Source organism: Dendropsophus ebraccatus, chromosome 4 (genome assembly GCF_027789765.1).
Source record: "Dendropsophus ebraccatus isolate aDenEbr1 chromosome 4, aDenEbr1.pat, whole genome shotgun sequence".
Classification (NCBI taxonomy): Eukaryota; Metazoa; Chordata; class Amphibia; order Anura; family Hylidae; genus Dendropsophus; species Dendropsophus ebraccatus.
The window spans coordinates 24465475-24491010 of record NC_091457.1 but is presented as its reverse complement, the minus strand read 5'-3'; the positions used below and the strand labels follow the sequence as shown (position 1 = coordinate 24491010).

Here is a 25536-nt window from a genome sequence, read left to right as displayed (position 1 = left end):
CGCACGGGATCCGTGAGAGAGGGCAACGCAGGGCATAGCAGGTGTATCTGCGGCTCGTTGGTCTAGGGGTATGATTCTCGCTTAGGGTGCGAGAGGTCCCGGGTTCAAATCCCGGACGAGCCCTGGCTTTTCCAGTTCCCCTTTTCAGCCGCCTGCACAGCCCGCCTTTTTGTGAATCTTGGAAGGCTAGCTCGCCCCACGTGGCTCAGGGACAGGCAACGTGAGACGGCTCGTTGGTCTAGTGGTATGATTCTCGCTTCGGGTGCGAGAGGCCCCGGGTTCAAATCCCGGACGAGCCCGGACCTAGGCTCCCTCTGCCTTTCTTGGCGGTGGGAAATCATTTAAGCCGGTCTCTACCAGCGCCCTTTGCTTTCTTTTGGTTATTTATTTATTTTTGGTTCGGGGGCAGGGGTGTTTAATGCGGAGGCGTTGTTTTTAGGGTACAGTGGATTCAACTTTAGAAGCCACACTGCGAGAAAAGCAGGCAATGCCGTCTTCCTGTGAACACGGACCGTGCTGGCTGGCGGCATGACAGCGACATGCCCAGCTCGGCTCGTTGGTCTAGGGGTATGATTCTCGCTTAGGGTGCGAGAGGTCCCGGGTTCAAATCCCGGACGAGCCCACCTTTTGACAGTACTGAGGCTCGTCCGCTTCCACTGGTTGCGTGCAGTCTTCTCTCCTCCAGGGTTTTCTGGTGCCAGTGTAGTGAGTGGGAAACACCCGACGTGTCTCTCTCTCGCGCTCGAGGGTATGCTGTTGCTTCCTGTCAACCGAATGCCTCCCTGCAGCGGTAATGCCTTTCTAACGCCAAACTGCGCTTTTTCTCCCGCCGTCATGCAGAGTTCCACCCCGAAACTCCTCTTTGCTTTGATGTTGAACGAATGCTGTCTTCGGTGGACTTTTCCGCACGGGATCCGTGAGAGAGGGCAACGCAGGGCATAGCAGGTGTATCTGCGGCTCGTTGGTCTAGGGGTATGATTCTCGCTTTGGGTGCGAGAGGTCCCGGGTTCAAATCCCGGACGAGCCCTGGCTTTTCCAGTTCCCCTTTTCAGCCGCCTGCACAGCCCGCCTTTTTGTGAATCTTGGAAGGCTAGCTCGCCCCACGTGGCTCAGGGACAGGCAACGTGAGACGGCTCGTTGGTCTAGTGGTATGATTCTCGCTTCGGGTGCGAGAGGCCCCGGGTTCAAATCCCGGACGAGCCCGGACCTAGGCTCCCTCTGCCTTTCTTGGCGGTGGGAAATCATTTAAGCCGGTCTCTACCAGCGCCCTTTGCTTTCTTTTTGTTATTTATTTATTTTTGGTTCGGGGGCAGGGGTGTTTAATGCGGAGGCGTTGTTTTTAGGGTACAGTGGATTCAACTTTAGAAGCCACACTGCGAGAAAAGCAGGCAATGCCGTCTTCCTGTGAACACGGACCGTGCTGGCTGGCGGCGTGACAGCGACATGCCCAGTTCGGCTCGTTGGTCTAGGGGTATGATTCTTGCTTAGGGTGCGAGAGGTCCCGCGTTCAAATCCCGGACGAGCCCACCTTTTGACAGTACTGAGGCTCGTCCGCTTTCACTGGTTGCGTGCAGTCTTCTCTCCTCCAGGGTTTTCTGGCGCCAGTGTAGTGAGTGGGAAACACCCGACGTGTCTCTCTCTCGCGCTCGAGGGTATGCTGTTGCTTCCTGTCAACCGAATGCCTCCCTGCAGCGGGAATGCCTTTCTAACGGCAAACTGCGCTTTTTCTCCCGCCGTCATGCAGAGTTCCACCCCGAAACTCCTCTTTGCTTTGATGTTGAACGAATGCCGTCTTCGGTGGACTTTTCCGCACGGGATCCGTGAGAGAGGGCAACGCAGGGCATAGCAGGCTTCCCATGCGGCAGTACAGTTTGCCAGCCCAAAATCGGCACGTCGGGCAGAGGCAGCATGGTGTATCTGCGGCTCGTTGGTCTAGGGGTATGATTCTCGCTTAGGGTGCGAGAGGTCCCGGGTTCAAATCCCGGACGAGCCCACCTTTTAACAGTACTAAGGCTCGTCCGCTTCCACTGGTTGCGTGCAGTCTTCTCTCCCCCAGGGTTTTCTGGTGCCAGTGTAGTGAGTGGGAAACACCCGACGTGTCTCTCTCTCGCTCTCGAGGGTATGCTGTTGCTTCCTGTCAACCGAATGCCTCCCTGCAGCGGGAATGCCTTTCTAACGCCAAACTTTTTCTCCCGCCGTCATGCAGAGTTCCACCCCGAAACTCCTCTTTGCTTTGATGTTGAACGAATGCTGTCTTCGGTGGACTTTTCCGCACGGGATCCGTGAGAGAGGGCAACGCAGGGCATAGCAGGCTTCCCATGCGGCAGTACAGTTTGCCAGCCCAAAATCGGCACGTCGGGCGGAGGCAGAATGGTGTATCTGCGGCTCGTTGGTCTAGGGGTATGATTCTCGCTTAGGGTGCGAGAGGTCCCGGGTTCAAATCCTGGACGAGACCACCTTTTAACAGTACTGAGGCTCGTCCGCTTCCACTGGTTGCGTGCAGTCTTCTCTCCTCCAGGGTTTTCTGGTGCCAGTGTAGTGAGTGGGAAACACCCGACGTGTCTCTCCCTCGCGCTCGAGGGTATGCTGTTGCTTTCTGTCAACCGAATTCCTCCCTGCAGCGGTAATGCCTTTCTAACGCCAAACTGCGCTTTTTCTCCCGCCGTCATGCAGAGTTCCACCCCGAAACTCCTCTTTGCTTTGATGTTGAACGAATGCTGTCTTCGGTGGACTTTTCCGCACGGGATCCGTGAGAGAGGGCAACGCAGGGCATAGCAGGTGTATCTGCGGCTCGTTGGTCTAGGGGTATGATTCTCGCTTTGGGTGCGAGAGGTCCCGGGTTCAAATCCCGGACGAGCCCTGGCTTTTCCAGTTCCCCTTTTCAGCCGCCTGCACAGCCCGCCTTTTTGTGAATCTTGGAAGGCTAGCTCGCCCCACGTGGCTCAGGGACAGGCAACGTGAGACGGCTCGTTGGTCTAGTGGTATGATTCTCGCTTCGGGTGCGAGAGGCCCCGGGTTCAAATCCCGGACGAGCCCGGACCTAGGCTCCCTCTGCCTTTCTTGGCGGTGGGAAATCATTTAAGCCGGTCTCTACCAGCGCCCTTTGCTTTCTTTTGGTTATTTATTTATTTTTGGTTCGGGGGCAGGGGTGTTTAATGCGGAGGCGTTGTTTTTAGGGTACAGTGGATTCAACTTTAGAAGCCACACTGCGAGAAAAGCAGGCAATGCCGTCTTCCTGTGAACACGGACCGTGCTGGCTGGCGGCGTGACAGCGACATGCCCAGCTCGGCTCGTTGGTCTAGGGGTATGATTCTCGCTTAGGGTGCGAGAGGTCCCGGGTTCAAATCCCGGACGAGCCCACCTTTTGACAGTACTGAGGCTCGTCCGCTTCCACTGGTTGCGTGCAGTCTTCTCTCCTCCAGGGTTTTCTGGTGCCAGTGTAGTGAGTGGGAAACACCCGACGTGTCTCTCTCTCGCGCTCGAGGGTATGCTGTTGCTTCCTGTCAACCGAATGCCTCCCTGCAGCGGTAATGCCTTTCTAACGCCAAACTGCGCTTTTTCTCCCGCCGTCATGCAGAGTTCCACCCCGAAACTCCTCTTTGCTTTGATGTTGAACGAATGCTGTCTTCGGTGGACTTTTCCGCACGGGATCCGTGAGAGAGGGCAACGCAGGGCATAGCAGGTGTATCTGCGGCTCGTTGGTCTAGGGGTATGATTGAACGAATCTGGCTTTTCCAGTTCCCCTTTTCAGCCGCCTGCACAGCCCGCCTTTTTGTGAATCTTGGAAGGCTAGCTCGCCCCACGTGGCTCAGGGACAGGCAACGTGAGACGGCTCGTTGGTCTAGTGGTATGATTCTCGCTTCGGGTGCGAGAGGCCCCGGGTTCAAATCCCGGACGAGCCCGGACCTAGGCTCCCTCTGCCTTTCTTGGCGGTGGGAAATCATTTAAGCCGGTCTCTACCAGCGCCCTTTGCTTTCTTTTGGTTATTTATTTATTTTTGGTTCGGGGGCAGGGGTGTTTAATGCGGAGGCGTTGTTTTTAGGGTACAGTGGATTCAACTTTAGAAGCCACACTGCGAGAAAAGCAGGCAATGCCGTCTTCCTGTGAACACGGACCGTGCTGGCTGGCGGCGTGACAGCGACATGCCCAGCTCGGCTCGTTGGTCTAGGGGTATGATTCTCGCTTAGGGTGCGAGAGGTCCCGGGTTCAAATCCCGGACGAGCCCACCTTTTGACAGTACTGAGGCTCGTCCGCTTCCACTGGTTGCGTGCAGTCTTCTCTCCTCCAGGGTTTTCTGGTGCCAGTGTAGTGAGTGGGAAACACCCGACGTGTCTCTCTCTCGCGCTCGAGGGTATGCTGTTGCTTCCTGTCAACCGAATGCCTCCCTGCAGCGGTAATGCCTTTCTAACGCCAAACTGCGCTTTTTCTTCCGCCGTCATGCAGAGTTCCACCCCGAAACTCCTCTTTGCTTTGATGTTGAACGAATGCTGTCTTCGGTGGACTTTTCCGCACGGGATCCGTGAGAGAGGGCAACGCAGGGCATAGCAGGCTTCCCATGCGGCAGTACAGTTTGCCAGCCCAAAATCGGCACGTCGGGCGGAGGCAGCATGGTGTATCTGCGGCTCGTTGGTCTAGGGGTATGATTCTCGCTTCGGGTGCGAGAGGCCCCGGGTTCAAATCCCGGACGAGCCCGGACCTAGGCTCCCTCTGCCTTTCTTGGCGGTGGGAAATCATTTAAGCCGGTCTCTACCAGCGCCCTTTGCTTTCTTTTTGTTATTTATTTATTTTTGGTTCGGGGGCAGGGGTGTTTAATGCGGAGGCGTTGTTTTTAGGGTACAGTGGATTCAACTTTAGAAGCCACACTGCGAGAAAAGCAGGCAATGCCGTCTTCCTGTGAACACAGACCGTGCTGGCTGGCGGCGTGACAGCGACACGCCCAGCTCGGCTCGTTGGTCTAGGGGTATGATTCTCGCTTAGTGTGCGAGAGGTCCCGGGTTCAAATCCCGGACGAGCCCACCTTTTGACAGTACTGAGGCTCGTCCGCTTCCACTGGTTGCGTGCAGTCTTCTCTCCTCCAGGGTTTTCTGGTGCCAGTGTAGTGAGTGGGAAACACCCGACGTGTCTCTCTCTCGCGCTCGAGGGTATGCTGTTGCTTCCTGTCAACCGAATGCCTCCCTGCAGCGGTAATGCCTTTCTAACGCCAAACTGCGCTTTTTCTCCCGCCGTCATGCAGAGTTCCACCCCGAAACTCCTCTTTGCTTTGATGTTGAACGAATGCTGTCTTCGGTGGACTTTTCCGCACGGGATCCGTGAGAGAGGGCAACGCAGGGCATAGCAGGCTTCCCATGCGGCAGTACAGTTTGCCAGCCCAAAATCGGCACGTCGGGCGGAGGCAGCATGGTGTATCTGCGGCTCGTTGGTCTAGGGGTATGATTCTCGCTTAGGGTGCGAGAGGTCCCGAGTTCAAATCCTGGACGAGCCCACCTTTTAACAGTACTGAGGCTCGTCCGCTTCCATTGGTTGCGGTCTTCTCTCCTCCAGGGTTTTCTGGTGCCAGTGTAGTGAGTGGGAAACACCCGACGTGTCTCTCCCTCGCGCTCGAGGGTATGCTGTTGCTTTCTGTCAACCGAATTCCTCCCTGCAGCGGGAATGCCTTTCTAACGCCAAACTGCGCTTTTTCTCCCGCCGTAATGCAGAGTTCCACCCCGAAACTCCTCTTTGCTTTGATGTTGAACGAATGCTGTCTTCGGTGGACTTTTCCGCACGGGATCCGTGAGAGAGGGCAACGCAGGGCATAGCAGGTGTATCTGCGGCTCGTTGGTCTAGGGGTATGATTCTCGCTTTGGGTGCGAGAGGTCCTGGGTTCAAATCCCGGACGAGTCCTGGCTTTTCCAGTTCCCCTTTTCTGCCGCCTGCACAGCCCGCCTTTTTGTGAATCTTGGAAGGCTAGCTCGCCCCACGTGGCTCAGGGACAGGCAATGTGAGACGGCTCGTTGGTCTAGTGGTATGATTCTCGCTTCGGGTGCGAGAGGCCCCGTGTTCAAATCCCGGACGAGCCCGGACCTAGGCTCCCTCTGCCTTTCTTGGCGGTGGGAAATCATTTAAGCCGGTCTCTACCAGCGCCCTTTGCTTTCTTTTTGTTATTTATTTATTTTTGGTTCGGGGGCAGGGGTGTTTAATGCGGAGGCGTTGTTTTTAGGGTACAGTGGATTCAACTTTAGAAGCCACACTGCGAGAAAAGCAGGCAATGCCGTCTTCCTGTGAACACGGACCGTGCTGGCTGGCGGCGTGACAGCGACACGCCCAGCTCGGCTCGTTGGTCTAGGGGTATGATTCTCGCTTAGGGTGCGAGAGGTCCCGGGTTCAAATCCCGGACGAGCCCACCTTTTGACAGTACTGAGGCTCGTCCGCTTCCACTGGTTGCGTGCAGTCTTCTCTCCTCAGTACAGTTTGCCAGCCCAAAATCGGCACGTCGGGCGGAGGCAGCATGGTGTATCTGCGGCTCGTTGGTTTAGGGGTATGATTCTCGCTTCAGGTTCGAGAGGCCCCGGGTTCAAATCCCGGACGAGCCCGGACCTAGGCTCCCTCTGCCTTTCTTGGCGGTGGGAAATCATTTAATGTTTCAATAGTATTTATTGAGGTTTTTTCAGGTACAAATTTTTACATCACAAAGCAGTATAAAGGACCCAAATACATGGGCATATAGCAAAGGTGTTAGAGCTATTGTACAATGCAGAGGAATGCAGGGTATAGGTATGCAAGAGGTGATGTTAACAAAACGCACAACTAAGTAAATTCGGTACAATAAGCAGGAAGGTAAGCTAACTCAGTAAAGGAGCTACGAAGGCGGGAAACAAATGATACTGTAGGGTTGCAGAATCAGGGTGTAGTAACCGCTCGTGTTCGGTATATTGTTCATATGGTAATAGCTGTAAATAAACAGGTGTACATACATCCTAGTTGCAGAAAGGGTAAGCCTACATAAATAACGCTATATTGGAAGCTGTGTATAATAGGCCAGAAAAGAAGTCGTCACGACATATTGCTAAAGAGAACAGCAAGTATACGCATTCAGACGTCATATATGTAGATATCATGCATCTATCATAATCAGAAAAATTCAAGCTGGATCAATGCAAAGTCACAAGCAATATAGGAGCAAAGATCAACGCATGACGAAGAGATGTAATCCGTCACGCTCCACGAAGAGGGTACATAGTCCAGCCTATGCCACGGGACCGATAGATTCGCAGTTCAGAATAAAATAGTAAGCACTCCGTTTGCCAACTACAGATGAGATCAGTCTTAGTTAAGGTGCAAAGCGTGGAGCAACCGCATCCCATCCTCCGGGGTAGTAACGACATGCTTCTTATCTCCTTGAGACACCACCACATGTATAGAATTGTTCCACTTATAGGAGATATCATGGCTTCTCAGGACTTTAGTGAAATCTGCAAACGACCTGCGCCACCGGAGAGTCCCAGGAGAGAGGTCGGAAAACACAGACACGGCTCTGTAGTCGCCTGGGAGGGTCGTCATCTTCCTAGTGGATGCCAGAAAGGCTGTTTTAACATGCAGAAAATGTACCCGTGCGATGACATCTCTAGGGACATCCTGCGGAAGATGTTTGGGTTTTGGGGCTCTCCGAACCCAATCAATAACCAAGTCGCGAGTGGCAAGGGCAGGCATCACACGTTTAATGAGCTGTTGAATATAAGAGGTCAGGTCAGGTGGCGGGATAGCCTCAGGTACGCCACGAAATTTGAGATTGTTGCGCCTGTTGAAGTCTTCCATATTAACAGTTTTATTTTTTAGGTAGCCTGTCTCCTCCTCCAGACTCTTATGTGTAGCTGCAAGGGAATTGTGCGAGTCAATCAGCTCTCCCAGTTTCAACTCAGTCAGCATAACCCTCTCCTCCACCGCCCTCACAGAAGATTGGATGGATCGTACAATACGGTCTAAGCCAGCTAAGAATGAAGCACGGAAAGAGGTAAGAATCTTCTCCAATGTTGCACTTGAGATTGGAACATCAGGTACACATACTGCATCAAAGAAGCTGTCTGTGTGCGAGCCCCTGGGTGTAGCTTGTGCTGGAGATGATGAAGCCATCATAGTGGGGAGATGAGGTATGGAGGGCTGTGATATTGTTCCTGATGGAGCAGGCTCACAAATGAGAGAGGGTTGACTTTGGCATGTGGTGCTGAGGAGGCTACTCTTGGAAGTAGCAAAAACAGGAGCTTTAGGGTTAAGCACACTGTTATTTGCAGCTTTAGGCAGTGTCACGGCAGACTCGGGTGACAGCAGCAAAGAGTTCATCAGCGGAGCAGGCGCTGCGGGTGAAGCAAGGAGCAGAGGAGACGTGCCTGTAAGAGCCGGCAAGCTACCAGCCCTGTCTGGCTCATCATCCCACGGAGCAAGTGGAAAAGGGCTCAGGGACGTTGCATGAGAAGACTGCTGTCCTCCGACATCAGAGGGGTCTTGCAGGGCATGTGTGCCAGTAGAGCGAGAGCAGGATGCTGTAGAGGAGGAAGGAAGGCTCTTACTCTTACATGGCGTGGATCGTATGTTCACAGCAGCGGAGCCGGCGCCATCTTGGACACTGGGGCCGGCACCGAGAGAGAGCCGCCGCAGCCACGCCGGGGGTGCCCGCCTCCAAGACATGGCAGAGTAGAGGTCCCGGAGATGTAAGGAATCAGACCGGAGGGAGAGAGTGCGGGTGTAAAGCGGCAATAAGCTGAATCAGGCTGTCTTGTGCAGGAGCGCTGGAAGATGCGTCCGGTCCCGTCGGCTGCAGGCTCCGCCCCCCGTGGGAAATCATTTAAGCCGGTCTCTACCAGCGCCCTTTGCTTTCTTTTTGTTATTTATTTATTTTTGGTTCGGGGGCAGGGGTGTTTAATGCGGAGGCGTTGTTTTTAGGGTACAGTGGATTCAACTTTAGAAGCCACACTGCGAGAAAAGCAGGCAATGCCGTCTTCCTGTGAACACGGACCGTGCTGGCTGGCGGCGTGACAGCGACACGCCCAGCTCGGCTCGTTGGTCTAGGGGTATGATTCTCGCTTAGGGTGCGAGAGGTCCCGGGTTCAAATCCCGGACGAGCCCACCTTTTGACAGTACTGAGGCTCGTCCGCTTCCACTGGTTGCGTGCAGTCTTCTCTCCTCCAGGGTTTTCTGGTGCCAGTGTAGTGAGTGGGAAACACCCGACGTGTCTCTCTCTCGCGCTCGAGGGTATGCTGTTGCTTCCTGTCAACCGAATGCCTCCCTGCAGCGGTAATGCCTTTCTAACGCCAAACTGCGCTTTTTCTCCCGCTGTCATGCAGAGTTCCACCCCGAAACTCCTCTTTGCTTTGATGTTGAACGAATGCTGTCTTCGGTGGACTTTTCCGCACGGGATCCGTGAGAGAGGGCAACGCAGGGCATAGCAGGCTTCCCATGCGGCAGTACAGTTTGCCAGCCCAAAATCGGCACGTCGGGCGGAGGCAGCATGGTGTATCTGCGGCTCGTTGGTCTAGGGGTATGATTCTCGCTTCGGGTGCGAGAGGCCCCGGGTTCAAATCCCGGACGAGCCCGGACCTAGGCTCCCTCTGCCTTTCTTGGCGGTGGGAAATCATTTAAGCCGGTCTCTACCAGCGCCCTTTGCTTTCTTTTTGTTATTTATTTATTTTTGGTTCGGGGGCAGGGGTGTTTAATGCGGAGGCGTTGTTTTTAGGGTACAGTGGATTCAACTTTAGAAGCCACACTGCGAGAAAAGCAGGCAATGCCGTCTTCCTGTGAACACGGACCGTGCTGGCTGGCGGCGTGACAGCGACACGCCCAGCTCGGCTCGTTGGTCTAGGGGTATGATTCTCGCTTAGGGTGCGAGAGGTCCCGGGTTCAAATCCCGGACGAGCCCACCTTTTGACAGTACTGAGGCTCGTCCGCTTCCACTGGTTGCGTGCAGTCTTCTCTCCTCCAGGGTTTTCTGTTGCCAGTGTAGTGAGTGGGAAACACCCGACGTGTCTCTCTCTCGCGCTCGAGGGTATGCTGTTGCTTCCTGTCAACCGAATGCCTCCCTGCAGCGGTAATGCCTTTCTAACGCCAAACTGCGCTTTTTCTCCCGCCGTCATGCAGAGTTCCACCCCGAAACTCCTCTTTGCTTTGATGTTGAACGAATGCTGTCTTCGGTGGACTTTTCCGCACGGGATCCGTGAGAGAGGGCAACGCAGGGCATAGCAGGCTTCCCATGCGGCAGTACAGTTTGCCAGCCCAAAATCGGCACGTCGGGCGGAGGCAGCATGGTGTATCTGCGGCTCGTTGGTTTAGGGGTATGATTCTCGCTTCGGGTGCGAGAGGCCCCGGGTTCAAATCCCGGACGAGCCCGGACCTAGGCTCCCTCTGCCTTTCTTGGCGGTGGGAAATCATTTAAGCCGGTCTCTACCAGCGCCCTTTGCTTTCTTTTTGTTATTTATTTATTTTTGGTTCGGGGGCAGGGGTGTTTAATGCGGAGGCGTTGTTTTTAGGGTACAGTGGATTCAACTTTAGAAGCCACACTGCGAGAAAAGCAGGCAATGCCGTCTTCCTGTGAACACAGACCGTGCTGGCTGGCGGCGTGACAGCGACACGCCCAGCTCGGCACGTTGGTCTAGGGGTATGATTCTCGCTTAGTGTGCGAGAGGTCCCGGGTTCAAATCCCGGACGAGCCCACCTTTTGACAGTACTGAGGCTCGTCCGCTTCCACTGGTTGCGTGCAGTCTTTTCTCCTCCAGGGTTTTCTGGTGCCAGTGTAGTGAGTGGGAAACACCCGACGTGTCTCTCTCTCTCGCGCTCGAGGGTATGCTGTTGCTTCCTGTCAACCGAATGCCTCCCTGCAGCGGTAATGCCTTTCTAACGCCAAACTGCGCTTTTTCTCCCGCCGTCATGCAGAGTTCCACCCCGAAACTCCTCTTTGCTTTGATGTTGAACGAATGCTGTCTTCGGTGGACTTTTCCGCACGGGATCCGTGAGAGAGGGCAACGCAGGGCATAGCAGGCTTCCCATGCGGCAGTACAGTTTGCCAGCCCAAAATCGGCACGTCGGGCGGAGGCAGCATGGTGTATCTGCGGCTCGTTGGTCTAGGGGTATGATTCTCGCTTAGGGTGCGAGAGGTCCCGAGTTCAAATCCTGGACGAGCCCACCTTTTAACAGTACTGAGGCTCGTCCGCTTCCATTGGTTGCGGTCTTCTCTCCTCCAGGGTTTTCTGGTGCCAGTGTAGTGAGTGGGAAACACCCGACGTGTCTCTCCCTCGCGCTCGAGGGTATGCTGTTGCTTTCTGTCAACCGAATTCCTCCCTGCAGCGGGAATGCCTTTCTAACGCCAAACTGCGCTTTTTCTCCCGCCGTAATGCAGAGTTCCACCCCGAAACTCCTCTTTGCTTTGATGTTGAACGAATGCTGTCTTCGGTGGACTTTTCCGCACGGGATCCGTGAGAGAGGGCAACGCAGGGCATAGCAGGTGTATCTGCGGCTCGTTGGTCTAGGGGTATGATTCTCGCTTTGGGTGCGAGAGGTCCCGGGTTCAAATCCCGGACGAGCCCTGGCTTTTCCAGTTCCCCTTTTCTGCCGCCTGCACAGCCCGCCTTTTTGTGAATCTTGGAAGGCTAGCTCGCCCCACGTGGCTCAGGGACAGGCAATGTGAGACGGCTCGTTGGTCTAGTGGTATGATTCTCGCTTCGGGTGCGAGAGGCCCCGGGTTCAAATCCCGGACGAGCCCGGACCTAGGCTCCCTCTGCCTTTCTTGGCGGTGGGAAATCATTTAAGCCGGTCTCTACCAGCGCCCTTTGCTTTCTTTTTGTTATTTATTTATTTTTGGTTCGGGGGCAGGGGTGTTTAATGCGGAGGCGTTGTTTTTAGGGTACAGTGGATTCAACTTTAGAAGCCACACTGCGAGAAAAGCAGGCAATGCCGTCTTCCTGTGAACACGGACCGTGCTGGCTGGCGGCGTGACAGCGACACGCCCAGCTCGGCTCGTTGGTCTAGGGGTATGATTCTCGCTTAGGGTGCGAGAGGTCCCGGGTTCAAATCCCGGACGAGCCCACCTTTTGACAGTACTGAGGCTCGTCCGCTTCCACTGGTTGCGTGCAGTCTTCTCTCCTCCAGGGTTTTCTGGTGCCAGTGTAGTGAGTGGGAAACACCCGACGTGTCTCTCTCTCGCGCTCGAGGGTATGCTGTTGCTTCCTGTCAACCGAATGCCTCCCTGCAGCGGTAATGCCTTTCTAACGCCAAACTGCGCTTTTTCTCCCGCCGTCATGCAGAGTTCCACCCCGAAACTCCTCTTTGCTTTGATGTTGAACGAATGCTGTCTTCGGTGGACTTTTCCGCACGGGATCCGTGAGAGAGGGCAAAGCAGGGCATAGCAGGCTTCCCATGCGGCAGTACAGTTTGCCAGCCCAAAATCGGCACGTCGGGCGGAGGCAGCATGGTGTATCTGCGGCTCGTTGGTCTAGGGGTATGATTCTCGCTTAGGGTGCGAGAGGTCCCGGGTTCAAATCCTGGACGAGCCCACCTTTTAACAGTACTGAGGCTCGTCCGCTTCCATTGGTTGCGTGCAGTCTTCTCTCCTCCAGGGTTTTCTGGTGCCAGTGTAGTGAGTGGGAAACACCCGACGTGTCTCTCCCTCGCGCTCGAGGGTATGCTGTTGCTTTCTGTCAACCGAATTCCTCCCTGCAGCGGCAATGCCTTTCTAACGCCAAACTGCGCTTTTTCTCCCGCCGTAATGCAGAGTTCCACCCCGAAACTCCTCTTTGCTTTGAAGTTGAACGAATGCTGTCTTGAGTGGACTTTTCCGCACGGGATCCGTGAGAGAGGGCAACGCAGGGCATAGCAGGTGTATCTGCGGCTCGTTGGTCTAGGGGTATGATTCTCGCTTTGGGTGCGAGAGGTCCCGGGTTCAAATCCCGGACGAGCCCTGGCTTTTCCAGTTCTGCTTTTCTGCCGCCTGCACAGCCCGCCTTTTTGTGAATCTTGGAAGGCTAGCTCGCCCCACGTGGCTCAGGGACAGGCAATGTGAGACGGCTCGTTGGTCTAGTGGTATGATTCTCGCTTCGGGTGCGAGAGGCCCCGGGTTCAAATCCCGGACGAGCCCGAACCTAGGCTCCCTCTGCCTTTCTTGGCGGTGGGAAATCATTTAAGCCGGTTTCTACCAGCGCCCTTTGCTTTCTTTTTGTTATTTATTTATTTTTGGTTCGGGGGCAGGGGTGTTTAATGCGGAGGCGTTGTTTTTAGGGTACAGTGGATTCAACTTTAGAAGCCACACTGCGAGAAAAGCAGGCAATGCCGTCTTCCTGTGAACACGGACCGTGCTGGCTGGCGGCGTGACAGCGACACGCCCAGCTCGGCTCGTTGGTCTAGGGGTATGTTTCTCGCTTAGGGTGCGAGAGGTCACGGGTTCAAATCCCGGACGAGCCCACCTTTTGACAGTACTGAGGCTCGTCCGCTTCCACTGGTTGCGTGCAGTCTTCTCTCCTCCAGGGTTTTCTGGTGCCAGTGTAGTGAGTGGGAAACACCCGACGTGTCTCTCTCTCGCGCTCGAGGGTATGCTGTTGCTTCCTGTCAACCGAATGCCTCCCTGCAGCGGTAATGCCTTTCTAACGCCAAACTGCGCTTTTTCTCCCGCCGTCATGCAGAGTTCCACCCCGAAACTCCTCTTTGCTTTGATGTTGAACGAATGCTGTCTTCGGTGGACTTTTCCGCACGGGATCCGTGAGAGAGGGCAACGCAGGGCATAGAAGGCTTCCCATGCGGCAGTACAGTTTGCCAGCCCAAAATCGGCACGTCGGGCGGAGGCAGCATGGTGTATCTGCGGCTTGTTGGTCTAGGGGTATGATTCTCGCTTAGGGTGCGAGAGGTCCCGGGTTCAAATCCTCGACGAGCCCACCTTTTAACAGTACTGAGGCTCGTCCGTTTCCATTGGTTGCGTGCAGTCTTCTCTCCTCCAGGGTTTTCTGGTGCCAGTGTAGTGAGTGGGAAACACCCGACGTGTCTCTCCCTCGCGCTCGAGGGTATGCTGTTGCTTTCTGTCAACCGAATTCCTCCCTGCAGCGGGAATGCCTTTCTAACGCCAAACTGCGCTTTTTCTCCCGCCGTAATGCAGAGTTCCACCCCGAAACTCCTCTTTGCTTTGATGTTGAACGAATGCTGTCTTCGGTGGACTTTTCCGCACGGGATCCGTGAGAGAGGGCAACGCAGGGCATAGCAGGTGTATCTGCGGCTCGTTGGTCTAGGGGTATGATTCTCGCTTTGGGTGCGAGAGGTCCCGGGTTCAAATCCCGGACGAGCCCTGGCTTTTCCAGTTCCCCTTTTCTGCCGCCTGCACAGCCCGCCTTTTTGTGAATCTTGGAAGGCTAGCTCGCCCCACGTGGCTCAGGGACAGGCAATGTAAGACGGCTCGTTGGTCTAGTGGTATGATTCTCGCTTTGGGTGCGAGAGGCCCTAGGTTCAAATCCCGGACGAGCCCCGACTTTTGCTCCCTCTGCCTTTCTTGGCGGTGGGAAATCATTTAAGCCGGTCTCTACCAGCGCCCTTTGCTTTCTTTTTGTTATTTATTTATTTTTGGTTCGGGGGCAGGGGTGTTTAATGCGGAGGCGTTGTTTTTAGGGTACAGTGGATTCAACTTTAGAAGCCACACTGCGAGAAAAGCAGGCAATGCCGTCTTCCTGTAAACACGGACCGTGCTGGCTGGCGGTGTGACAGCGACACGCTCAGCTCGGCTCGTTGGTCTAGGGGTATGATTCTCGCTTAGGGTGCGAGAGGTCCCGGGTTCAAATCCCGGACGAGCCCACCTTTTGACAGTACTGAGGCTCGTCCGCTTCCACTGGTTGCGTGCAGTCTTCTCTCCTCCAGGGATTTCTGGTGCCAGTGTAGTGAGTGGGAAACACCCGACGTGTTTCTCCCTCGCGCTCGAGGGTATGCTGTTGCTTCCTGTCAACGAATTCCTCCCTGCAGCGGTAATCCCTTTCTAACGCCAAACTGCGCTTTTTCTCCCGCCGTAATGCAGAGTTCCACCCCGAAACTCCTCTTTGCTTTGATGTTGAACGAATGCTGTCTTCGGTGGACTTTTCCACACGGGATCCGTGAGAGAGGGCAACGCAGGGCATAGCAGGTGTATCTGCGGCTCGTTGGTCTAGTGGTATGATTCTCGCTTCGGGTGCGAGAGGCCCTAGGTTCAAATCCCGGACGAGCCCCGACTTTTGCTCCCTCTGCCTTTCTTGGCGGTGGGAAATCATTTAAGCCGGTCTCTACCAGCGCCCTTTGCTTTCTTTTTGTTATTTATTTATTTTTGGTTCGGGGGCAGGGGTGTTTAATGCGGAGGCGTTGTTTTTAGGGTACAGTGGATTCAACTTTAGAAGCCACACTGCGAGAAAAGCAGGCAATGCCGTCTTCCTGTGAACACGGACCGTGCTGGCTGGCGGCGTGACAGCGACACGCCCAGCTCGGCTCGTTGGTCTAGGGGTATGATTCTCGCTTAGGGTGCGAGAGGTCCCGGGTTCAAATCCCGGACGAGCCCACCTTTTGACAGTACTGAGGCTCGTCCGCTTCCACTGGTTGCGTGCAGTCTTCTCTCCTCCAGGGTTTTCTGGTGCCAGTGTAGTGAGTGGGAAACACCCGACGTGTCTCTCTCTCGCGCTCGAGGGTATGCTGTTGCTTCCTGTCAACCGAATGCCTCCCTGCAGCGGTAGTGCCTTTCTAACGCCAAACTGCGCTTTTTCTCCCGCCGTCATGCAGAGTTCCACCCCGAAACTCCTCTTTGCTTTGATGTTGAACGAATGCTGTCTTCGGTGGACTTTTCCGCACGGGATCCGTGAGAGAGGGCAACGCAGGGCATAGCAGGCTTCCCATGCGGCAGTACAGTTTGCCAGCCCAAAATCGGCACGTCGGGCGGAGGCAGCATGTTGTATCTGCGGCTCGTTGGTTTAGGGGTATGATTCTCGCTTCGGGTGCGAGAGGCCCCGGGTTCAAATCCCGGACGAGCCCGGACCTAGGCTCCCTCTGCCTTTCTTGGCGGTGGGAAATCATTTAAGCCGGTCTCTACCAGCGCCCTTTGCTTTCTTTTTGTTATTTATTTATTTTTGGTTCGGGGGCAGGGGTGTTTAATGCGGAGGCGTTGTTTTTAGGGTACAGTGGATTCAACTTTAGAAGCCACACTGCGAGAAAAGCAGGCAATGCCGTCTTCCTGTGAACACGGACCGTGCTGGCTGGCGGCGTGACAGCGACACGCCCAGCTCGGCTCGTTGGTCTAGGGGTATGATTCTCGCTTAGGGTGCGAGAGGTCCCGGGTTCAAATCACGGACGAGCCCACCTTTTGACAGTACTGAGGCTCGTCCGCTTCCACTGGTTGCGTGCAGTCTTCTCTCCTCCAGGGTTTTCTGGTGCCAGTGTAGTGAGTGGGAAACACCCGACGTGTCTCTCTCTCGCGCTCGAGGGTATGCTGTTGCTTCCTGTCAACCGAATGCCTCCCTGCAGCGGTAATGCCTTTCTAACGCCAAACTGCGCTTTTTCTTCCGCCGTCATGCAGAGTTCCACCCCGAAACTCCTCTTTGCTTTGATGTTGAACGAATGCTGTCTTCGGTCGACTTTTCCGCACGGGATCCGTGAGAGAGGGCAACGCAGGGCATAGCAGGCTTCCCATGCGGCAGTACAGTTTGCCAGCCCAAAATCGGCACGTCGGGCGGAGGCAGCATGGTGTATCTGCGGCTCGTTGGTCTAGGGGTATGATTCTCGCTTCGGGTGCGAGAGGCCCTGGGTTCAAATCCCGGACGAGCCCGGACCTAGGCTCCCTCTGCCTTTCTTGGCGGTGGGAAATCATTTAAGCCGGTCTCTACCAGCGCCCTTTGCTTTCTTTTTGTTATTTATTTATTTTTGGTTCGGGGGCAGGGGTGTTTAATGCGGAGGCGTTGTTTTTAGGGTACAGTGGATTCAACTTTAGAAGCCACACTGCGAGAAAAGCAGGCAATGCCGTCTTCCTGTGAACACGGACCGTGCTGGCTGGCGGCGTGACAGCGACACGCCCAGCTCGGCTCGTTGGTCTAGGGGTATGATTCTCGCATAGGGTGCGAGAGGTCCCGGGTTCAAATCCCGGACGAGCCCACCTTTTGACAGTACTGAGGCTCGTCCGCTTCCACTGGTTGCGTGCAGTCTTCTCTCCTCCAGGGTTTTCTGGTGCCAGTGTAGTGAGTGGGAAACACCCGACGTGTCTCTCTCTCGCGCTCGAGGGTATGCTGTTGCTTCCTGTCAACCGAATTCCTCCCTGCAGCGGTAATGCCTTTCTAACGCCAAACTGCGCTTTTTCTCCCGCCGTCATGCAGAGTTCCACCCCGAAACTCCTCTTTGCTTTGATGTTGAACGAATGCTGTCTTCGGTGGACTTTTCCGCACGGGATCCGTGAGAGAGGGCAACGCAGGGCATAGCAGGCTTCCCATGCGGCAGTACAGTTTGCCAGCCCAAAATCGGCACGTCGGGCGGAGGCAGCATGGTGTATCTGCGGCTCGTTGGTCTAGGGGTATGATTCTCGCTTCGGGTGCGAGAGGCCCCGGGTTCAAATCCCGGACGAGCCCGGACCTAGGCTCCCTCTGCCTTTCTTGGCGGTGGGAAATCATTTAAGCCGGTCTCTACCAGCGCCCTTTGCTTTCTTTTTGTTATTTATTTATTTTTGGTTCGGGGGCAGGGGTGTTTAATGCGGAGGCGTTGTTTTTAGGGTACAGTGGATTCAACTTTAGAAGCCACACTGCGAGAAAAGCAGGCAATGCCGTCTTCCTGTGAACACGGACCGTGCTGGCTGGCGGCGTGACAGCGACACGCCCAGCTCGGCTCGTTGGTCTAGGGGTATGATTCTCGCTTAGGGTGCGAGAGGTCCCGGGTTCAAATCCCGGACGAGCCCACCTTTTGACAGTACTGAGGCTCATCCGCTTCCACTGGTTGCGTGCAGTCTTCTCTCCTCCAGGGTTTTCTGGTGCCAGTGTAGTGAGTGGGAAACACCCGACGTGTCTCTCTCTCGCGCTCGAGGGTATGCTGTTGCTTCCTGTCAACCGAATGCCTCCCTGCAGCGGTAATGCCTTTCTAACGCCAAACTGCGCTTTTTCTCCCGCCGTCATGCAGAGTTCCACCCCGAAACTCCTCTTTGCTTTGATGTTGAACGAATGCTGTCTTCGGTGGACTTTTCCGCACGGGATCCGTGAGAGAGGGCAACGCAGGGCATAGCAGGCTTCCCATGCGGCAGTACAGTTTGCCAGCCCAAAATCGGCACGTCGGGCGGAGGCAGCATGGTGTATCTGCGGCTCGTTGGTTTAGGGGTATGATTCTCGCTTCGGGTGCGAGAGGCCCCGGGTTCAAATCCCGGACGAGCCCGGACCTAGGCTCCCTCTGCCTTTCTTGGTGGTGGGAAATCATTTAAGCCGGTCTCTACCAGCGCCCTTTGCTTTCTTTTTGTTATTTATTTATTTTTGGTTCGGGGGCAGGGGTGTTTAATGCGGAGGCGTTGTTTTTAGGGTACAGTGGATTCAACTTTAGAAGCCACACTGCGAGAAAAGCAGGCAATGCCGTCTTCCTGTGAACACGGACCGTGCTGGCTGGCGGCGTGACAGCGACACGCCCAGCTCGGCTCGTTGGTCTAGGGGTATGATTCTCGCTTAGGGTGCGAGAGGTCCCGGGTTCAAATCCCGGACGAGCCCACCTTTTGACAGTACTGAGGCTCGTCCGCTTCCACTGGTTGCGTGCTGTCTTCTCTCCTCCAGGGTTTTCTGGTGCCAGTGTAGTGAGTGGGAAACACCCGACGTGTCTCTCTCTCGCGCTCGAGGGTATGCTGTTGCTTCCTGTCAACCGAATGCCTCCCTGCAGCGGTAATGCCTTTCTAACGCCAAACTGCGCTTTTTCTCCCGCCGTCATGCAGAGTTCCACCCCGAAACTCCTCTTTGCTTTGATGTTGAACGAATGCTGTCTTCGGTGGACTTTTCCGCACGGGATCCGTGAGAGAGGGCAACGCAGGGCATAGCAGGCTTCCCATGCGGCAGTACAGTTTGCCAGCCCACAATTGGCACGTCGGGAGGAGGCATCATGCGCATCTGCGGCTCGTTGGTCTAGGGGTATGATTCTCGCTTAGGGTGCGAGAGGTCCCGGGTTCAAATCCCGGACGAGCCCACCTTTTGACAGTACTGAGGCTCGTCCGCTTCCACTGGTTGCGTGCAGTCTTCTCTCCTCCAGGGTTTTCTGGTGCCAGTGTAGTGAGTGGGAAACACCCGACGTGTCTCTCTCTCGCGCTCGAGGGTATGCTGTTGCTTCCTGTCAACCGAATGCCTCCCTGCAGCGGGAATGCCTTTCTAACGCCAAACTGCGCTTTTTCTCCCGCCGTCATGCAGAGTTCCACCCCGAAACTCCTCTTTGCTTTGATGTTGAACGAATGCTGTCTTCGGTGGACTTTTCCGCACGGGATCCGTGAGAGAGGGCAACGCAGGGCATAGCAGGCTTCCCATGCGGCAGTACAGTTTGCCAGCCCAAAATCGGCACGTCGGGCGGAGGCAGCATGGTGTATCTGCGGCTCGTTGGTCTAGGGGTATGATTCTCGCTAAGGGTGCGAGAGGTCCCGGGTTCAAATCCTAGACGAGCCTACCTTTTAACAGTACTGAGGCTCGTCCGCTTCCACTGGTTGCGTGCAGTCTTCTCTCCTCCAGGGTTTTCTGGTGCCAGTGTAGTGAGTGGGAAACACCCGACGTGTCTCTCCCTCGCGCTCGAGGGTATGCTGTTGCTTTCTGTCAACCGAATTCCTCCCTGCAGCGGGAATGCCTTTCTAACGCCAAACTGCGCTTTTTCTCCCGCCGTAATGCAGAGTTCCACCCCGAAACTCCTCTTTGCTTTGATGTTGAACGAATGCTGTCTTCGGTGGACTTTTCCGCACGGGATCCGTGAGAGAGGGCAACGCAGGGCATAGCAGGTGTATCTGCGGCTCGTTGGTCTAGGGGTATGATTCTCGCTTTGGGTGCGAGAGGTCCCGGGTTCAAATCCCGGACGAGCCCTGGCTTTTCCAGTTCCCCTTTTCTGCCGCCTGCACAGCCCGCCTTTTTGTGAATCTTGGAAGGCTAGCTCGCCCCACGTGGCTCAGGGACAGGCAATGTAAGACGGCTCGTTGGTCTAGTGGTATGATTCTCGCATCGGGTGCGAGAGGCCCCGGGTTCAAATCCCGGACGAGCCCGGACCTAGGCTCCCTCTGCCTTTCTTGGCGGTGGGAAATCATTTAAGCCGGTCTCTACCAGCGCCCTTTGCTTTCTTTTTGTTATTTATTTATTTTTGGTTCGGGGGCAGGGGTGTTTAATGCGGAGGCGTTGTTTTTAGGGTACAGTGGATTCAACTTTAGAAGCCACACTGCGAGAAAAGCAGGCAATGCCGTCTTCCTGTGAACACGGACCGTGCTGGCTGGCGGCGTGACAGCGACACGCCCAGCTCGGCTCGTTGGTCTAGGGGTATGATTCTCGCTTAGGGTGCGAGAGGTCCCGGGTTCAAATCCCGGACGAGCCCACCTTTTGACAGTACTGAGGCTCATCCGCTTCCACTGGTTGCGTGCAGTCTTCTCTCCTCCAGGGTTTTCTGGTGCCAGTGTAGTGAGTGGGAAACACCCGACGTGTCTCTCTCTCGCGCTCGAGGGTATGCTGTTGCTTCCTGTCAACCGAATGCCTCCCTGCAGCGGTAATGCCTTTCTAACGCCAAACTGCGCTTTTTCTCCCGCCGTCATGCAGAGTTCCACCCCGAAACTCCTCTTTGCTTTGATGTTGAACGAATGCTGTCTTCGGTGGACTTTTCCGCACGGGATCCGTGAGAGAGGGCAACGCAGGGCATAGCAGGCTTCCCATGCGGCAGTACAGTTTGCCAGCCCAAAATCGGCACGTCGGGCGGAGGCAGCATGGTGTATCTGCGGCTCGTTGGTTTAGGGGTATGATTCTCGCTTCGGGTGCGAGAGGCCCCGGGTTCAAATCCCGGACGAGCCCGGACCTAGGCTCCCTCTGCCTTTCTTGGCGGTGGGAAATCATTTAAGCCGGTCTCTACCAGCGCCCTTTGCTTTCTTTTTGTTATTTATTTATTTTTGGTTCGGCGGCAGGGGTGTTTAATGCGGAGGCGTTGTTTTTAGGGTACAGTGGATTCAACTTTAGAAGCCACACTGCGAGAAAAGCAGGCAATGCCGTCTTCCTGTGAACACGGACCGTGCTGGCTGGCGGCGTGACAGCGACACGCCCAGCTCGGCTCGTTGGTCTAGGGGTATGATTCTCGCTTAGGGTGCGAGAGGTCCCGGGTTCAAATCCCGGACGAGCCCACCTTTTGACAGTACTGAGGCTCGTCCGCTTCCACTGGTTGCGTGCAGTCTTCTCTCCTCCAGGGTTTTCTGGTGCCAGTGTAGTGAGTGGGAAACACCCGACGTGTCTCTCTCTCGCGCTCGAGGGTATGCTGTTGCTTCCTGTCAACCGAATGCCTCCCTGCAGCGGTAATGCCTTTCTAACGCCAAACTGCGCTTTTTCTCCCGCCGTCATGCAGAGTTCCACCCCGAAACTCCTCTTTGCTTTGATGTTGAACGAATGCTGTCTTCGGTGGACTTTTCCGCACGGGATCCGTGAGAGAGGGCAACGCAGGGCATAGCAGGCTTCCCATGCGGCAGTACAGTTTGCCAGCCCAAAATCGGCACGTCGGGCGGAGGCAGCATGGTGTATCTGCGGCTCGTTGGTCTAGGGGTATGATTCTCGCTTAGGGTGCGAGAGGTCCCGGGTTCAAATCCCGGACGAGCCCACCTTTTGACAGTACTGAGGCTCGTCCGCTTCCACTGGTTGCGTGCAGTCTTCTCTCCTCCAGGGTTTTCTGGTGCCAGTGTAGTGAGTGGGAAACACCCGACGTGTCTCTCTCTCGCGCTCGAGGGTATGCTGTTGCTTCCTGTCAACCGAATGCCTCCCTGCAGCGGTAATGCCTTTCTAACGCCAAACTGCGCTTTTTCTCCCGCCGTCATGCAGAGTTCCACCCCGAAACTCCTCTTTGCTTTGATGTTGAACGAATGCTGTCTTCGGTGGACTTTTCCGCACGGGATCCGTGAGAGAGGGCAACGCAGGGCATAGCAGGCTTCCCATGCGGCAGTACAGTTTGCCAGCCCAAAATCGGCACGTCGGGCGGAGGCAGCATGGTGTATATGCGGTTCGTTGGTCTAGGGGTATGATTCTCGCTTAGGGTGCGAGAGGTCCCGGGTTCAAATCCTGGACGAGCCCACCTTTTAACAGTACTGAGGCTCGTCCGCTTCCACTGGTTGCGTGCAGTCTTCTCTCCTCCAGGGTTTTCTGGTGCCAGTGTAGTGAGTGGGAAACACCCGACGTGTCTCTCCCTCGCGCTCGAGGGTATGCTGTTGCTTTCTGTCAACCGAATTCCTCCCTGCAGCGGGAATGCCTTTCTAACGCCAAACTGCGCTTTTTCTCCCGCCGTAATGCAGAGTTCCACCCCGAAACTCCTCTTTGCTTTGATGTTGAATGAATGCTGTCTTCGGTGGACTTTTCCGCACGGGATCCGTGAGAGAGGGCAACGCAGGGCATAGCAGGTGTATCTGCGGCTCGTTGGTCTAGGGGTATGATTCTCGCTTTGGGTGCGAGAGGTCCCGGGTTCAAATCCCGGACGAGCCCTGGCTTTTCCAGTTCCCCTTTTCTGCCGCCTGCACAGCCCGCCTTTTTGTGAATCTTGGAAGGCTAGCTCGCCCCACGTGGCTCAGGGACAGGCAATGTAAGACGGCTCGTTGGTCTAGTGGTATGATTCTCGCTTTGGGTGCGAGAGGCCCCGGGTTCAAATCCCGGACGAGCCCGGACCTAGGCTCCCTCTGCCTTTCTTGGCGGTGGGAAATCATTTAAGCCGGTCTCTACCAGCGCCCTTTGCTTTCTTTTTGTTATTTATTTATTTTTGGTTCGGGGGCAAGGGTGTTTAATGCGGAGGCGTTGTTTTTAGGGTACAGTGGATTCAACTTTAGAAGCCACACTGCGAGAAAAGCAGGCAATGCCGTCTTCCTGTGAACACGGACCGTGCTGGCTGGCGGCGTGACAGCGACACGCCCAGCTCGGCTCGGCTTGTTGGTCTAGGGGTATGATTCTCGCATAGGGTGCGAGAGGTCCCGGGTTCAAATCCCGGACGAGCCCACCTTTTGACAGTACTGAGGCTCGTCCGCTTCCACTGGTTGCGTGCAGTCTTCTCTCCTCCAGGGTTTTCTGGTGCCAGTGTAGTGAGTGGGAAACACCCGACGTGTCTCTCTCTCGCGCTCGAGGGTATGCTGTTGATTCCTGTCAACCGAATGCCTCCCTGCAGCGGTAATGCCTTTCTAACGCCAAACTGCGCTTTTTCTCCCGCCGTCATGCAGAGTTCCACCCCGAAACTCCTCTTTGCTTTGATGTTGAACGAATGCTGTCTTCGGTGGACTTTTCCGCACGGGATCCGTGAGAGAGGGCAACGCAGGGCATAGCAGGCTTCCCATGCGGCAGTACAGTTTGCCAGCCCAAAATCGGCACGTCGGGCGGAGGCAGCATGGTGTATCTGCGGCTCGTTGGTCTAGGGGTATGATTCTCGCTAAGGGTGCGAGAGGTCCCGGGTTCAAATCCTAGACGAGCCTACCTTTTAACAGTACTGAGGCTCGTCCGCTTCCACTGGTTGCGTGCAGTCTTCTCTCCTCCAGGGTTTTCTGGTGCCAGTGTAGTGAGTGGGAAACACCCGACGTGTCTCTCCCTCGCGCTCGAGGGTATGCTGTTGCTTTCTGTCAACCGAATTCCTCCCTGCAGCGGGAATGCCTTTCTAACGCCAAACTGCGCTTTTTCTCCCGCCGTAATGCAGAGTTCCACCCCGAAACTCCTCTTTGCTTTGATGTTGAACGAATGCTGTCTTCGGTGGACTTTTCCGCACGGGATCCGTGAGAGAGGGCAACGCAGGGCATAGCAGGTGTATCTGCGGCTCGTTGGTCTAGGGGTATGATTCTCGCTTTGGGTGCGAGAGGTCCCGGGTTCAAATCCCGGACGAGCCCTGGCTTTTCCAGTTCCCCTTTTCTGCCGCCTGCACAGCCCGCCTTTTTGTGAATCTTGGAAGGCTAGCTCGCCCCACGTGGCTCAGGGACAGGCAATGTAAGACTGCTCGTTGGTCTAGTGGTATGATTCTCGCTTTGGGTGCGAGAGGCCCCGAGTTCAAATCCCGGACGAGCCCGGACCTAGGCTCCCTCTGCCTTTCTTGGCGGTGGGAAATCATTTAAGCCGGTCTCTACCAGCGCCCTTTGCTTTCTTTTTGTTATTTATTTATTTTTGGTTCGGGGGCAGGGGTGTTTAATGCGGAGGCGTTGTTTTTAGGGTACAGTGGATTCAACTTTAGAAGCCACACTGCGAGAAAAGCAGGCAATGCCGTCTTCCTGTGAACACGGACCGTGCTGGCTGGCGGCGTGACAGCGACACGCCCAGCTCGGCTCGTTGGTCTAGGGGTATGATTCTCGCTTAGGGTGCGAGAGGTCCCGGGTTCAAATCCCGGACGAGCCCACCTTTTGACAGTACTGAGGCTCGTCCGCTTCCACTGGTTGCGTGCAGTCTTCTCTCCTCCAGGGTTTTCTGGCGCCAGTGTAGTGAGTGGGAAACACCCGACGTGTCTCTCTCTCGCGCTCGAGGGTATGCTGTTGCTTCCTGTCAACCGAATGCCTCCCTGCAGCGGGAATGCCTTTCTAACGCCAAACTGCGCTTTTTCTCCCGCCATCATGCAGAGTTCCACCCCGAAACTCCTCTTTGCTTTGATGTTGAACGAATGCCGTCTTCGGTGGACTTTTCCGCACGGGATCCGTGAGAGAGGGCAACGCAGGGCATAGCAGGCTTCCCATGCGGCAGTACAGTTTGCCAGCCCAAAATCGGCACGTCGGGCGGAGGCATTATGGTGTATCTGCGGCTCGTTGGTCTAGTGGTATGATTCTCGCTTAGGGTGCGAGAGGTCCCGGGTTCAAATCCTGGACGAGCCCACCTTTTAACTTCCACTGGTTGCGTGCAGTCTTCTCTCCTCCAGGGTTTTCTGGTGCCAGTGTAGTGAGTGGGAAACACCCAACGTGTTTCTCCCTCGCGCTCGAGGGTATGCTGTTGCTTCCTGTCAACCGAATCCCTCCCTGCGCTTTTTCTCCCGCCGTAATGCAGAGTTCCACCCCGAAACTCCTCTTTGCTTTGATGTTGAACGAATGCTGTCTTCGGTGGACTTTTCCGCACGGGATCCGTGAGAGAGGGCAACGCAGGGCATAGCAGGTGTATCTGCGGCTTGTTGGTCTAGGGGTATGATTCTCGCTTTGGGTGCGATTGGTCCCGGGTTCAAATCCCGGATGAGCCCTGGCTTTTCCAGTTCCCCTTTTCTGCCGCCTGCACAGCCCGCCTTTTTGTGAATCTTGGAAGGCTAGCTCGCCCCACGTGGCCCAGGGTCAGGCAATGTGCGACGGCTCGTTGGTCTAGTGGTTTGATTCTCGCTTCGGGTGCGAGAGGCCCCGGGTTCAAATCCCCGACGAGCCCGGACCTAGGCTCCCTCTGC

The 25536-nt window shown here is 55.5% G+C and overlaps 61 non-coding genes across 61 annotated transcripts; all 61 read left to right on the top strand.

The window, feature by feature from the left end:
* The first annotated feature begins 51 nt into the window (after positions 1–51).
* Positions 52–123, top strand: TRNAP-AGG (transfer RNA proline (anticodon AGG)). The gene has a single exon. It is a non-coding gene; the product is annotated as a tRNA-Pro (tRNA).
* A 104-nt stretch (positions 124–227) lies between these two features.
* On the top strand, positions 228–299 carry TRNAP-CGG (transfer RNA proline (anticodon CGG)). The gene has a single exon. It is a non-coding gene; the product is annotated as a tRNA-Pro (tRNA).
* Positions 300–550: 251 nt separating this feature from the next.
* On the top strand, positions 551–622 carry TRNAP-AGG (transfer RNA proline (anticodon AGG)). Its single transcript has one exon. It is a non-coding gene; the product is annotated as a tRNA-Pro (tRNA).
* A 333-nt stretch (positions 623–955) lies between these two features.
* Positions 956–1027, top strand: TRNAP-UGG (transfer RNA proline (anticodon UGG)). Its single transcript has one exon. It is a non-coding gene; the product is annotated as a tRNA-Pro (tRNA).
* Positions 1028–1131: 104 nt separating this feature from the next.
* TRNAP-CGG (transfer RNA proline (anticodon CGG)) lies at positions 1132–1203 on the top strand. The gene has a single exon. It is a non-coding gene; the product is annotated as a tRNA-Pro (tRNA).
* A 251-nt stretch (positions 1204–1454) lies between these two features.
* TRNAP-AGG (transfer RNA proline (anticodon AGG)) lies at positions 1455–1526 on the top strand. Its single transcript has one exon. It is a non-coding gene; the product is annotated as a tRNA-Pro (tRNA).
* A 395-nt stretch (positions 1527–1921) lies between these two features.
* On the top strand, positions 1922–1993 carry TRNAP-AGG (transfer RNA proline (anticodon AGG)). Its single transcript has one exon. It is a non-coding gene; the product is annotated as a tRNA-Pro (tRNA).
* Positions 1994–2383: 390 nt separating this feature from the next.
* Positions 2384–2456, top strand: TRNAP-AGG (transfer RNA proline (anticodon AGG)). Its single transcript has one exon. It is a non-coding gene; the product is annotated as a tRNA-Pro (tRNA).
* Positions 2457–2788: 332 nt separating this feature from the next.
* Positions 2789–2860, top strand: TRNAP-UGG (transfer RNA proline (anticodon UGG)). Its single transcript has one exon. It is a non-coding gene; the product is annotated as a tRNA-Pro (tRNA).
* A 104-nt stretch (positions 2861–2964) lies between these two features.
* TRNAP-CGG (transfer RNA proline (anticodon CGG)) lies at positions 2965–3036 on the top strand. The gene has a single exon. It is a non-coding gene; the product is annotated as a tRNA-Pro (tRNA).
* Positions 3037–3287: 251 nt separating this feature from the next.
* Positions 3288–3359, top strand: TRNAP-AGG (transfer RNA proline (anticodon AGG)). The gene has a single exon. It is a non-coding gene; the product is annotated as a tRNA-Pro (tRNA).
* A 471-nt stretch (positions 3360–3830) lies between these two features.
* TRNAP-CGG (transfer RNA proline (anticodon CGG)) lies at positions 3831–3902 on the top strand. The gene has a single exon. It is a non-coding gene; the product is annotated as a tRNA-Pro (tRNA).
* Positions 3903–4153: 251 nt separating this feature from the next.
* TRNAP-AGG (transfer RNA proline (anticodon AGG)) lies at positions 4154–4225 on the top strand. The gene has a single exon. It is a non-coding gene; the product is annotated as a tRNA-Pro (tRNA).
* A 395-nt stretch (positions 4226–4620) lies between these two features.
* TRNAP-CGG (transfer RNA proline (anticodon CGG)) lies at positions 4621–4692 on the top strand. Its single transcript has one exon. It is a non-coding gene; the product is annotated as a tRNA-Pro (tRNA).
* A 251-nt stretch (positions 4693–4943) lies between these two features.
* On the top strand, positions 4944–5015 carry TRNAT-AGU (transfer RNA threonine (anticodon AGU)). Its single transcript has one exon. It is a non-coding gene; the product is annotated as a tRNA-Thr (tRNA).
* Positions 5016–5410: 395 nt separating this feature from the next.
* On the top strand, positions 5411–5482 carry TRNAP-AGG (transfer RNA proline (anticodon AGG)). The gene has a single exon. It is a non-coding gene; the product is annotated as a tRNA-Pro (tRNA).
* A 329-nt stretch (positions 5483–5811) lies between these two features.
* On the top strand, positions 5812–5883 carry TRNAP-UGG (transfer RNA proline (anticodon UGG)). Its single transcript has one exon. It is a non-coding gene; the product is annotated as a tRNA-Pro (tRNA).
* Positions 5884–5987: 104 nt separating this feature from the next.
* Positions 5988–6059, top strand: TRNAP-CGG (transfer RNA proline (anticodon CGG)). The gene has a single exon. It is a non-coding gene; the product is annotated as a tRNA-Pro (tRNA).
* Positions 6060–6310: 251 nt separating this feature from the next.
* On the top strand, positions 6311–6382 carry TRNAP-AGG (transfer RNA proline (anticodon AGG)). Its single transcript has one exon. It is a non-coding gene; the product is annotated as a tRNA-Pro (tRNA).
* Positions 6383–9027: 2645 nt separating this feature from the next.
* Positions 9028–9099, top strand: TRNAP-AGG (transfer RNA proline (anticodon AGG)). Its single transcript has one exon. It is a non-coding gene; the product is annotated as a tRNA-Pro (tRNA).
* Positions 9100–9494: 395 nt separating this feature from the next.
* Positions 9495–9566, top strand: TRNAP-CGG (transfer RNA proline (anticodon CGG)). The gene has a single exon. It is a non-coding gene; the product is annotated as a tRNA-Pro (tRNA).
* Positions 9567–9817: 251 nt separating this feature from the next.
* TRNAP-AGG (transfer RNA proline (anticodon AGG)) lies at positions 9818–9889 on the top strand. The gene has a single exon. It is a non-coding gene; the product is annotated as a tRNA-Pro (tRNA).
* Positions 9890–10284: 395 nt separating this feature from the next.
* On the top strand, positions 10285–10356 carry TRNAP-CGG (transfer RNA proline (anticodon CGG)). Its single transcript has one exon. It is a non-coding gene; the product is annotated as a tRNA-Pro (tRNA).
* A 251-nt stretch (positions 10357–10607) lies between these two features.
* TRNAT-AGU (transfer RNA threonine (anticodon AGU)) lies at positions 10608–10679 on the top strand. Its single transcript has one exon. It is a non-coding gene; the product is annotated as a tRNA-Thr (tRNA).
* Positions 10680–11076: 397 nt separating this feature from the next.
* On the top strand, positions 11077–11148 carry TRNAP-AGG (transfer RNA proline (anticodon AGG)). The gene has a single exon. It is a non-coding gene; the product is annotated as a tRNA-Pro (tRNA).
* A 329-nt stretch (positions 11149–11477) lies between these two features.
* TRNAP-UGG (transfer RNA proline (anticodon UGG)) lies at positions 11478–11549 on the top strand. The gene has a single exon. It is a non-coding gene; the product is annotated as a tRNA-Pro (tRNA).
* A 104-nt stretch (positions 11550–11653) lies between these two features.
* TRNAP-CGG (transfer RNA proline (anticodon CGG)) lies at positions 11654–11725 on the top strand. Its single transcript has one exon. It is a non-coding gene; the product is annotated as a tRNA-Pro (tRNA).
* Positions 11726–11976: 251 nt separating this feature from the next.
* TRNAP-AGG (transfer RNA proline (anticodon AGG)) lies at positions 11977–12048 on the top strand. The gene has a single exon. It is a non-coding gene; the product is annotated as a tRNA-Pro (tRNA).
* Positions 12049–12443: 395 nt separating this feature from the next.
* Positions 12444–12515, top strand: TRNAP-AGG (transfer RNA proline (anticodon AGG)). Its single transcript has one exon. It is a non-coding gene; the product is annotated as a tRNA-Pro (tRNA).
* A 333-nt stretch (positions 12516–12848) lies between these two features.
* Positions 12849–12920, top strand: TRNAP-UGG (transfer RNA proline (anticodon UGG)). The gene has a single exon. It is a non-coding gene; the product is annotated as a tRNA-Pro (tRNA).
* A 104-nt stretch (positions 12921–13024) lies between these two features.
* Positions 13025–13096, top strand: TRNAP-CGG (transfer RNA proline (anticodon CGG)). The gene has a single exon. It is a non-coding gene; the product is annotated as a tRNA-Pro (tRNA).
* A 1123-nt stretch (positions 13097–14219) lies between these two features.
* Positions 14220–14291, top strand: TRNAP-UGG (transfer RNA proline (anticodon UGG)). Its single transcript has one exon. It is a non-coding gene; the product is annotated as a tRNA-Pro (tRNA).
* A 104-nt stretch (positions 14292–14395) lies between these two features.
* On the top strand, positions 14396–14467 carry TRNAP-UGG (transfer RNA proline (anticodon UGG)). The gene has a single exon. It is a non-coding gene; the product is annotated as a tRNA-Pro (tRNA).
* A 251-nt stretch (positions 14468–14718) lies between these two features.
* Positions 14719–14790, top strand: TRNAP-AGG (transfer RNA proline (anticodon AGG)). The gene has a single exon. It is a non-coding gene; the product is annotated as a tRNA-Pro (tRNA).
* Positions 14791–15122: 332 nt separating this feature from the next.
* On the top strand, positions 15123–15194 carry TRNAP-CGG (transfer RNA proline (anticodon CGG)). Its single transcript has one exon. It is a non-coding gene; the product is annotated as a tRNA-Pro (tRNA).
* A 251-nt stretch (positions 15195–15445) lies between these two features.
* Positions 15446–15517, top strand: TRNAP-AGG (transfer RNA proline (anticodon AGG)). The gene has a single exon. It is a non-coding gene; the product is annotated as a tRNA-Pro (tRNA).
* Positions 15518–15912: 395 nt separating this feature from the next.
* On the top strand, positions 15913–15984 carry TRNAP-CGG (transfer RNA proline (anticodon CGG)). The gene has a single exon. It is a non-coding gene; the product is annotated as a tRNA-Pro (tRNA).
* A 251-nt stretch (positions 15985–16235) lies between these two features.
* TRNAP-AGG (transfer RNA proline (anticodon AGG)) lies at positions 16236–16307 on the top strand. Its single transcript has one exon. It is a non-coding gene; the product is annotated as a tRNA-Pro (tRNA).
* Positions 16308–16702: 395 nt separating this feature from the next.
* On the top strand, positions 16703–16774 carry TRNAP-CGG (transfer RNA proline (anticodon CGG)). Its single transcript has one exon. It is a non-coding gene; the product is annotated as a tRNA-Pro (tRNA).
* A 251-nt stretch (positions 16775–17025) lies between these two features.
* On the top strand, positions 17026–17097 carry TRNAP-AGG (transfer RNA proline (anticodon AGG)). The gene has a single exon. It is a non-coding gene; the product is annotated as a tRNA-Pro (tRNA).
* A 395-nt stretch (positions 17098–17492) lies between these two features.
* TRNAP-CGG (transfer RNA proline (anticodon CGG)) lies at positions 17493–17564 on the top strand. The gene has a single exon. It is a non-coding gene; the product is annotated as a tRNA-Pro (tRNA).
* Positions 17565–17815: 251 nt separating this feature from the next.
* Positions 17816–17887, top strand: TRNAP-AGG (transfer RNA proline (anticodon AGG)). The gene has a single exon. It is a non-coding gene; the product is annotated as a tRNA-Pro (tRNA).
* A 395-nt stretch (positions 17888–18282) lies between these two features.
* On the top strand, positions 18283–18354 carry TRNAP-CGG (transfer RNA proline (anticodon CGG)). Its single transcript has one exon. It is a non-coding gene; the product is annotated as a tRNA-Pro (tRNA).
* Positions 18355–18605: 251 nt separating this feature from the next.
* On the top strand, positions 18606–18677 carry TRNAP-AGG (transfer RNA proline (anticodon AGG)). Its single transcript has one exon. It is a non-coding gene; the product is annotated as a tRNA-Pro (tRNA).
* Positions 18678–19071: 394 nt separating this feature from the next.
* On the top strand, positions 19072–19143 carry TRNAP-AGG (transfer RNA proline (anticodon AGG)). The gene has a single exon. It is a non-coding gene; the product is annotated as a tRNA-Pro (tRNA).
* An 800-nt stretch (positions 19144–19943) lies between these two features.
* On the top strand, positions 19944–20015 carry TRNAP-UGG (transfer RNA proline (anticodon UGG)). The gene has a single exon. It is a non-coding gene; the product is annotated as a tRNA-Pro (tRNA).
* A 104-nt stretch (positions 20016–20119) lies between these two features.
* Positions 20120–20191, top strand: TRNAP-CGG (transfer RNA proline (anticodon CGG)). Its single transcript has one exon. It is a non-coding gene; the product is annotated as a tRNA-Pro (tRNA).
* A 251-nt stretch (positions 20192–20442) lies between these two features.
* TRNAP-AGG (transfer RNA proline (anticodon AGG)) lies at positions 20443–20514 on the top strand. The gene has a single exon. It is a non-coding gene; the product is annotated as a tRNA-Pro (tRNA).
* A 395-nt stretch (positions 20515–20909) lies between these two features.
* On the top strand, positions 20910–20981 carry TRNAP-CGG (transfer RNA proline (anticodon CGG)). Its single transcript has one exon. It is a non-coding gene; the product is annotated as a tRNA-Pro (tRNA).
* A 251-nt stretch (positions 20982–21232) lies between these two features.
* TRNAP-AGG (transfer RNA proline (anticodon AGG)) lies at positions 21233–21304 on the top strand. The gene has a single exon. It is a non-coding gene; the product is annotated as a tRNA-Pro (tRNA).
* A 395-nt stretch (positions 21305–21699) lies between these two features.
* TRNAP-AGG (transfer RNA proline (anticodon AGG)) lies at positions 21700–21771 on the top strand. Its single transcript has one exon. It is a non-coding gene; the product is annotated as a tRNA-Pro (tRNA).
* Positions 21772–22166: 395 nt separating this feature from the next.
* On the top strand, positions 22167–22238 carry TRNAP-AGG (transfer RNA proline (anticodon AGG)). The gene has a single exon. It is a non-coding gene; the product is annotated as a tRNA-Pro (tRNA).
* A 333-nt stretch (positions 22239–22571) lies between these two features.
* TRNAP-UGG (transfer RNA proline (anticodon UGG)) lies at positions 22572–22643 on the top strand. The gene has a single exon. It is a non-coding gene; the product is annotated as a tRNA-Pro (tRNA).
* A 104-nt stretch (positions 22644–22747) lies between these two features.
* Positions 22748–22819, top strand: TRNAP-UGG (transfer RNA proline (anticodon UGG)). Its single transcript has one exon. It is a non-coding gene; the product is annotated as a tRNA-Pro (tRNA).
* A 256-nt stretch (positions 22820–23075) lies between these two features.
* On the top strand, positions 23076–23147 carry TRNAP-AGG (transfer RNA proline (anticodon AGG)). The gene has a single exon. It is a non-coding gene; the product is annotated as a tRNA-Pro (tRNA).
* An 800-nt stretch (positions 23148–23947) lies between these two features.
* On the top strand, positions 23948–24019 carry TRNAP-UGG (transfer RNA proline (anticodon UGG)). Its single transcript has one exon. It is a non-coding gene; the product is annotated as a tRNA-Pro (tRNA).
* A 104-nt stretch (positions 24020–24123) lies between these two features.
* Positions 24124–24195, top strand: TRNAP-UGG (transfer RNA proline (anticodon UGG)). The gene has a single exon. It is a non-coding gene; the product is annotated as a tRNA-Pro (tRNA).
* Positions 24196–24446: 251 nt separating this feature from the next.
* On the top strand, positions 24447–24518 carry TRNAP-AGG (transfer RNA proline (anticodon AGG)). The gene has a single exon. It is a non-coding gene; the product is annotated as a tRNA-Pro (tRNA).
* A 395-nt stretch (positions 24519–24913) lies between these two features.
* Positions 24914–24985, top strand: TRNAP-AGG (transfer RNA proline (anticodon AGG)). Its single transcript has one exon. It is a non-coding gene; the product is annotated as a tRNA-Pro (tRNA).
* Positions 24986–25269: 284 nt separating this feature from the next.
* On the top strand, positions 25270–25341 carry TRNAP-UGG (transfer RNA proline (anticodon UGG)). Its single transcript has one exon. It is a non-coding gene; the product is annotated as a tRNA-Pro (tRNA).
* A 104-nt stretch (positions 25342–25445) lies between these two features.
* TRNAP-CGG (transfer RNA proline (anticodon CGG)) lies at positions 25446–25517 on the top strand. Its single transcript has one exon. It is a non-coding gene; the product is annotated as a tRNA-Pro (tRNA).
* The last annotated feature ends 19 nt before the right edge of the window (positions 25518–25536 follow it).